This window comes from Camellia sinensis, chromosome 5, assembly GCF_055761805.1.
Source record: "Camellia sinensis isolate YWXY chromosome 5, ASM5576180v1, whole genome shotgun sequence".
In the NCBI taxonomy this organism is placed as follows: Eukaryota; Viridiplantae; Streptophyta; class Magnoliopsida; order Ericales; family Theaceae; genus Camellia; species Camellia sinensis.
In genome coordinates, this window is record NC_138965.1 from 153,275,311 (window position 1) to 153,285,133 (window position 9,823).

The following is a 9,823-nucleotide window of genomic DNA, read 5'->3' on the forward strand; positions in this document are numbered from 1 at the left end:
GGTATGAAAAAGGATGTAGCCGTGTTTGTGTCGAAGTGCCTTACTTGTCAGCAAGTAAAGACCGAGCATAAGAGGCTAGCGGGTTTGTTACAACCTTTGCCTATAGCTTAGTGGAAGTGGGAGCATGTCACAATGGATTTTGTTGTGGGCCTTCTGAGGACTCAACGGGGTAGTGATGCCATTTGGGTGGTGGTTGACCGGTTAACTAAGTCGGTGCATTTTATTTCTATGCGCATAAGTGACTCGGTAGATTACCTTGTCGACCTTCACATTAGCGACATAGTGAGGTTACACGAGGTCCTTGTTACGATTGTTTCGGATAGAGATCCACGTCTTACAGCTCGATTGTGACAGAGCTTGCAGAGTGCCTTGTGCACTAAACTCACTTTTAGCACAGTGTATCACACTCAAACTGATGGGCAGTCCAAGCGTACTATTCAGATCATTGAGGATATGTTTCGAGGTTGCGTCCTTGACTTCAAGGGGTCGTGGGAAAGACACTTGCCCTTAATAGAGTTTGCCTATAATAATAGTTTCCAATAGAGTATTGGTATGGCACCATTTGAGGCCTTGTATGGCCAACCGTATAGATCTCCAGTGTGTTGGGCCGAGGTGGATGATACGCCTTTGTTGGGTCCAGAGTTGGTTCGAAAAACAACAGAGAAAGTGGCACTTATCCATAAGAGGTTGATTACGGCTCAGAGTCATCAGAAAAGTTATGCCAACCGTAGGAGGAGACCCCCGTCTTTTAAGGTGGGAGACCATGTGTTCTTGAAGATATCACCTAGGCGGGGTTTGATGAGATTCGGGAAGAGTGAGAAGTTGTCCCCTCGATTCATTGGGACTTTCGGGATCTTTAAGCGGATCGGGAAAGTGGCTTACCGTCCAGCATTACCGCCATAGCTTTCTGAGGTTCATGATGTGTTTCATATTAGCATGCTTCGGAAATATGAGCTGGATCCATCGCATGTGTTGGACTGGACCAACTTCGAGGTAAATGAGGATGCCTCGTAGGAGAAGAGACCGGTGAGAGTCTTGGATACCTAGGACCAAGTTTTGCGAGGCAAGACGATTCCCTTGATTAAGGTATTGTGGAAACACCACGGGATTGAGAAAGCAGCTTGGGAGCGTGAATTAGAAGTCCAAGAGAAATATTCGGACTTATTTGTTGATGTTTGAATTTGTATTGAGATTTTGATTTTGCTAATGAAATGTAAAAACATTGTATATGTTTTAAAACACAAGAACATTGTATATGGTATGGAATGTTTGGAAACATGGATTCAATATAAGCATTCCATATGTTTTGAGAATATGACGTATTGCGTATGTTGTATCTGTAACAACCCCAACCTGTGATTAGTCTTTAATCCATGTTTAATTATGCCTAAGAAGAATTAAGATGACATTTTGAATTTATTTGCATGTGTGTATGACAGTATTTGTGTTTCTATCTGTCCATCGTAGAAATATCTGTTTGTCGTTCTATTCTGTTTTGTGAATTGAAGGCCTTATTGGCATCCAATCGCGAAATTGACTTGAATTATGTGTTTGTTAAAATTTTTATAATTTTATGGTAAGTTTAATTAAGATTCAATTTGGAACGAATTAAATTAGAATAATTAATAGCAATTAATTAGCCACTAATGATATTCTCTAATCAAGCCTATATAAGGCCAAGAAATTACTCAAGAATATTATATACACACTCATTTCCTCATCTCTTGAGCCTACAAACGTAAGGGAGAGAGAGAGAGAGAGAGAAAGAGGGAAGTGATCAACAAGGGACTTGCTAGAGAACTTGGAGGTTTTAGCTGGGGACTTCAAACAATTAACTATTTAGAGTGTAATTGATCATCTAAGATAAGAATTCAACCTTCTAGTTTTGGGATTGAGTCACTTAGCACATGAATTCAAAGAATTAAGTTGTGTAATGCTAGAATTGAGCTAAAATGAAAAAAATATAGATCATACTATATATGCATGTCTATATCATGGCACTTTAAGGAAATTTGCAAAGAATTCTCCCATGCATGTTATCATTCTACCTTAGTTTTGAGAATTCATCTTGTTTTCTATCAATTTGTCTCATTTGATCATGTTTTGAAAGCTTTAAACTTGCATATTTACATGCATGATGTGTAATGTTATGACTTTCACCATTTCAAGTTTGGTTTAATTCAATTGGCAAAGCTTTCGGGCTTGATTTTGCTCAATGCTTTTGAATTCACCATGTTTTATAAGTTTTTACAAGTTTCCTTCAGTTTTTGGCCCAAAAGATCATGAATTTCAGCTATCAATTCAAGTCTTGAGCTAGGGAGTGCTATCTGGAAATTCCAGATCCTACTTCTTCGCTCGAGCGAGAAATGTAAGCTTTCAGAAGTTTCACATTTTTGCAAACCGTTTGAGCAAGGACTTGAGTCTCACACTCGAGCGACAGTCGAGCGTGAAAATGACATAACTAGTATTTTTTCAAAGTTTACAGATTGCTCGAGCGAAGGAAATTGCGCTCGAGCGGCCCCTCACGTGTTTACATGTCCGCTCGAGCGAAGAACGTTGCGCTCGAGCGGGACCCCTGTTTCTAGCATTTTTTCCCAAGTATGTTCAAACACATTTTTGCATCCTCATTACATTCTTGCATTCCTAGGCCAAGATTAAGACTCAATAATGAGGATAAAGGCTGATAACACACTAAGAATGGAACATAATCAGTAAAGTATATCTTGAGCGTATGTTTCAAATGTATGTCTGTTTTGTGTTGTATAGGTGACGCGTCGTAGGTTATTCGGTTATTTGTTCTGTCCATCTGCTTTGGAGCCATCTATAACTTTGTAAAGCTATGTTCAATTTATAAGTATTTTCTGAATGATATAAGATGATCTGTTTTCTGAATATTATTTTCTGTATGAATGAATGGTTGTCCAATGTTTCTAAAATGTACTCGTAGCATCATTAACTTCAGATGACATCTGTTATCTGTTCTGTTATGTCCCAATTATGGGTCAACTGTACGGTTCATGAACCAACTGTTATGGATCTTGCTGTATATGTCCCAGTTATGGGCCAACTGTACGTCTCATGAGCCAACTGTATCGTCTCCGTACACGTGAGTCAACTGTATGCTTCTATGGTCATCCCTTTATGGGTCAACTGTATGCTTTTATGGCCGTCCCTTTATAGGTCAACTGTTTATGTTAGTGCTAATGGATGTACCACGTATGATTAACTGCAAATTTGATTATAAACATGATTATGAATCCATTTCTGATAACTATTGAATTCGATTTTCTGTAATTGTTATGGACAACATTCTTTTAGACCCCTTTACTCTGTTATTATTCACTGGGCTTCCGCTCACTATTTATATTATGTATGTAGGTGATCAGGCACGTGACCAGACTTAGAGTTGAGGACCTGGTGTCTCAGTTTTGTCAGCCAACTATTGTGCCTCTGAGGAGGTTCCTTTTTGTGAGCAAGTCAAGTCTAAATGGCATATGTTTAAAACCTTGTCTTCTTTGAATTATGAACAGAACAAGTTTTCTGTTATGTGTATATTGGGCTAAGTCCCTTTTTGGCTACATCTATATTGAATGTGACGTAAGACCTGCATTATGATGTCACGCATATGTGTAATAAGTTTAAAATTTATGTCCCATATATGTCTCCACAGCACAATGGACTATGTATGTTTCTATATTTGCTTCTGCAGCCTCTATTTATAAGTTATTCTATTCAGAGGCCTTTGGTAATACAAGGATTATTGGCCGATTATGACGCTAAACCTATAAGGGCGGGTTTGGGTCGTGACAGTATCACATTTGAAAACGTTGTATATGTTGCTTAAGTTTTGGAAATACAAGTTTATTATAAACATTGAAAATGTTAGAAATATGAAATGTATATTCATAATGTGATGGAATTGAATGACCGGTAGATAGGTCATGACGTTGAAATTGAATGGTAATCATTGTGGTATTGGCTTAAAACATAGTTTTGATACTTGAATTGAAATTTCAGGGACGAAATTCCTTAAGAGGGGAGGTTATAGTGACTTCGGTTTTGACCTAAAAATTTATTATGTTTCGGACTTGGGTATCATGGTCCAATGTTGTTGTTCATCTTTTATTCCTCTTATTGTTCCTTGGATTGTCCATTTAGATTGTGGTTGTGTGTTTGGAATAAGTTGGTTGCTTGTTTTTCCAAACCTATGTTGCCCAGATTTTTACTCCTCCGCTCGAGCTACCATTCTTGTGCTTAAGCGGGCTTTGCAATTTTTCTCCTCCACTTGAGTGGCCATTCTTACGCTCGAGCGAGATTTGCAAACTCTCAGTATTTTTTTGTAGACCTGCAAATGCTAGAAAAGTGTATTCGACGTTTAAGCGTCGCTTCTTACGCTCGAGCGGAACCTTGTGTCTGACGCTCGAGCATCACTTTCCACGCTTGAGCAGACTGCGTGTATAACAGTACGTGAAGATGACCTTTTTCATCACTTTTTCATCCCTCTCTTTCTCTAAAACTCCCCAAAACTCTAGATCTTAAGTTTCTCTCTCAAAAACTTATCTTCCCGCTACTATTTCACCTAGATCTGTTGGGTTCTTCACCCTAGTGCCTTTGAGAAAAAGATAGAGCACGTTGTGGGCTCTCTTTTCATCCGAACGAAAGTAGGTTTCAGTGTCTTTTGAGTTCCAACTGTCACGAGCCAAACCCGCCCCTATAGGTTTAACATCGTAACTGGCCAGTAATCTTGAGATTACCGAAGGCCTCTGAGATAGATTAACATAATATTAAAGGCTAGCAGAAGCAAATAACAAATATACAACGTCCATTGAGCTGTACAGACTTATATGAATAGAAAAATTTTAAAAATTTTATGTACATATCTACACATCATCCTTGCATCATCATATATATACAAATTAGACAAAAAGGGACTTGGCCTTATTTACAAAATACACAAAGACTTGTTTAACCAAACAAGAAAATAAAACTTAAACTTTAATCATATAACCAAAACCACTTGGCATATCTGGAACCTCTACAGGAGGCACATAGGTTGGCTGACAAAAACAGATTCCAGGCAGACGCCTCTAAACCTGATCATGAGCTTGATCACCTACATTCATAAATAATATAGTAAGCTAGAGCCCAGTAAATAATAACAGAGTAAAGGGTTTTAATGAAAGATGTCCATACCAGATTCAGAAATCATAATTCAGATTCATAAATAGATTCATATTCATATTCAGATCATATACAGAAATAAGAGTTCATGCTTAATCATACGTGGTACATTCATTAGCACTAACAGAACAGATATAGAACATATGGTGGTTATGAGTAACAAGTTCCATAAAGGAACCTCAGAATCTGGATAACAGAGAATAAACATGCTGAGCTTCGTGATGGAGCCTTCGATACGGGTAACAGATTGCAAACATATTAAGTTCCATGATGGAACCTTTGATACTGGGTAACAGCTAACAAATATCACATGATGCTAAGGATGCCACGAATACATTATTAGAAATTGGATAATCATTCATTGTACGGAATATATCATTTCAAAAAACAGACCTTAATTCATCATACAGAAAATAAATAAAGTTGAACATAATTTTACTAAGTTATTACTCATAAATAGCTGCAGAAGTAGATTAGACAGATTAGACAAATCAAGCAGACAATAGAGCGTGACCTACACAAGCACATAACATATACACATTGAAATAGAATATCAATTCCCTAATCAAACTTGACTTTTCTTGTCTTTTTTTGTCTAAGTAGTCTGGAGTTCTACTATGCTTATACTTTCTTATTTAAATGAATCGGGTTCTCATTTCACATAATTTACTAATTCATTCTTTACTGAATAAACCAATTTCTTACTTGGCTTCTTAATAATAACTTATTTTTTTAATCAATTAATTAATGTTGGTTGTTAGCTTATTAATCTTTATTGTGCCATAAATCATGTCTAGAATGCTTTGGAAAGAGATGAGAATAAAAATGTAAATTAAATGCCATGGTCGCTCGAGCAGTCTGCAAAGCTTTATAAAAATACTAGTTGGCCTTAATGTTCGCTCCAGCGGTGACTTTTCCGCTCGAGTGGCCAGCAAATTCCCTGTACTTTCAAAATCAACAAATAATTTCCAAACACATTTTCAAAACTTAAACTCTTCCATGAATCAATTTAAACATATAATTTTATTAATAAAGATGAACTGATGACTAATTTTCTAATTTCTAATACAAAAATCTCTTTGATCATTAAGATTAAAACTAATAATTTCATGAATATAATAATTCCAACATTCTTCTTCTTTGTTTTATAAAACATAAATTAAAGCTATAAAGCTATTTCAAAATATTTACATGTAAGAAATTTAAATCCAAAACAAACTAATTTTTTATTCTCAAAAATAAATTATAATTTATTTCCATATTGATTAACCTTAACCATGTCCATGAATTAATTCTTTAATTTCTCCAAATGACATGCATGTAACAATAAGATTCAAATTCATATAAGACATTCAAAATCAAACCCAAAATAATTAATTTCTAAGTTAATTTCCATAATCATGAACCTAGCTCATCTTCTTGCTAATTTATTTTTGTTTACATAAAATTGACTCTTTTCTATCTCCCTTCAAGACATGAAATTAAAATTATAAACTTCTTAGATAACCATTTGCATGTATGGAATTGACATCAAAATTACTAATCTTATATTCTTATAAATTTTCTTCCTTTTTCTTTTCAAAACATGAAATTGATCATCTTAAATTCTTCAAAATCCATGATGCATGTATAAAACACTTATCAAAATTCAGCCAATTATATTTCTTCTTGATTTTCAAAACAGGAAATTAAACATGTGAGCCATAATTTTGTTTTTGAAAACATGCAAGATATATACCCTCTTATGTTATGCAAGATCTTTAAAACCAAGTTCAAAATGATGAAAGATGAGACATGCAACCATGGATGTAAACTTAGTTTACTATTCATCACCTTCTTGACATTTCTTAACAAATTTCATGTATTTAATCACAATTACTACTGGATTTTAGTTACTAGATGATTAATCTACAAGAATTTGAGTTTAAACTTTCTTACCAAAAGCTTTAATTGTTGAAATTCCTTGAGCTCCTTTTCTTCACTTTTTCCAAGCTTTCCCCTTGCTTTCCTTCACCATTTCAGCACATAGAGTTCCAAGATTTGAAACTCTCTCTCTCCCTCTCGGGTCTCTCTCTGTTCCTTTCTCAACAATACATAATAAGGAGCTCCAACAATTAAAGAAAGCAAACCCACTTCTTGACTTAGCAAAATTCTCTCTCTTGGACTAGGACTCTTATAGTAACTCTTCAGCACAAATGAAATGAGCAGTGAAGCTACACTCTTAAACCAATTAGAATAAACACACTCATACACACCTCACTTCTTCATCATATACCACGTGTGCACACACTTGCACATTTCTTTGAGCTCCACCTCAACACTTATATGCGCGCACACACACACATAGAATATCTCTACACATCCACTCCCAAATATATCCTCAAATTCTAGACCATTGTACAATTTAATTTATGATTAAGATTAACTTAATTAGGCAACGCTTGATCTTAATAAATCTTGATTAACACGTAATTTAATAAATCATCATTAATCACAAATCTCACATAATTAATTAGTTTAATTTGACTTCTGTTAAGGCCCAATTAATTATATTCAAAATTATCAATCTGAACTAGATTTTTAATCAAACTTTCAAAAAGGCTCCAAATTTTAAATTAAACTTATTTCCATCCTCAATTTTGGTTTCTTAAATTATTAAGGCCCTCAAATTTCAAATTAAACTCCAAAATCGTCGCCAATAAATTACATACTCAATTGAATACCATAATAATCTTAATTTCCAATTCTCATAACTCAATTAACTCCAATTCGGACCCAATTAATCAAATCTCAATTTTATAAATTTGAATCAAATATTGAATTAAATTTCCATATGGTCTGATACTCAAAATTAAAGTAATTCAATTCACCATTTGTACTATCTTGAGCCATTTAGGCTTTCAATTTCTAATTCCAAAATAAATCCTCAATAAAATCATATACGAATCAGTCTCCGAACTTTTCATAAATCTCAAATTAAATCAGAATAATTGGCAATTAAATTTCAAATCTCCCTAATTAATTAAGTGCTAATTATTATACGTGATGGGGTCGTTAAACCAACCTTGCTTTGTTTGTCTTCTCTTCTTGAGGTAGGGATTTTCTACACTTTCTTATGGTCATTAGCTTAGTTATTTGCCGTTGTGTAACAATGGTAGAATTTGAGAGTAGTTTGAACAAACCTAGGGTTTGGGTGTGAAACAAAAAGAGAGATTTTTTATTAATGGAAAATAAATGGTTATGGAGATTGTAAATGAGGTTGTATTGTGTCAAAGTTATTGATTTTGGAACATGGGTTGATATTTGGAAAGAGGGAGAGTTTGCCCTAAAATGATTATAATATTTATTTTATATAAATAAATGAAATTGGTGATATAAACATGAAATTGGGCGGATATTGAAATAGATGGTAGAGTTGTGTATGTAACACCTCTCACCTTTGGAAGTTTCAAATAAATTATCTGTCTTGATATTGAATATCTGTTTAGAAATAACTGTATTGGGCTATCGGTGGAGGATAGCTATGATTGTTATAGAAATTGCATGAGGATTAGGTAAATTGAAACTAATCTACTGTTGGTTATCATTGAATATGACTATGTTTAAATACATTGTATATGTATGATGTTTGGAAGGAGAAAGAGGATGTATTTCATTGTTTGGAATGAGATAGAGGATGGACTCCATTTGAAATTAAGTTGGCCGAAGTGTCTAGGGTGAAAGTCCTGAAATCTTGTGTATACATAGGTGCCGATCTCGTGGACGAAATTTTCATAAAATGGCAGATTGAAGTATTTGTGTGGTAATTGTGTTGATTAGATAACCACTGAGTTATAGTCTCATTTTAGTTACTGGAAGGATACGAAATTGGCTCATGAGTTGAAAAGGGTAAATTAACTTAAAAAGAATGGATGGAAAATAAATTGAAATACGAACTTTGGTACTTTATGATTTTTTTCAAATGTGAATATCTTGTTACAAACATTGTACATACACATTGTATTTATATCTCTGCTAAACCTCATATTCTGGGTTAGATTATTCCTGCTGGGTTTTGGCTTATCCTATTCGGGAAAACCATTTTTAGGTGCTGGTGACATGCCTCCGCCAAGACAATAGCTTGTAGGGACCTTTGGGAAGCAAGAGCCTCTTTATTTTTTTTTATTATTTTGTATAGCCAAGGGTTTAATTGTATTGAGCTAGGCTCACTTTTGTATAACCAAACAATAACTTGAGAAAATATAAGCCTATAGGGCATCTGATTATATGTTGAGTTTCATTTCTCTCAATATTGTAGTACATGCTATAAATTTAGAATGAACATTGATGAATGTATACCCCATGTGTTAACTCTTATAAACGAATTTTGATGAGTAAAAGTATTTCATTTCTCTCAATATTTCATTTCTATTATTTTTAGGGACGATACATTTAACTAACTTTTCACATAATATTCAATATTATAATATCATGTCCATTGAAATATGCACCAACAATTGGCATAGTCAAAATAAATAAATAGCTGACAATGGCAAACCACCGTGTGTCTTATTTGTGGGTTGGACAGTTGCCTAAGAAGTTTTGTGGTGATAGTTTCTTAGTTGGCATCTTGTCATATGTCAACTCGTGTTATACAACGTTA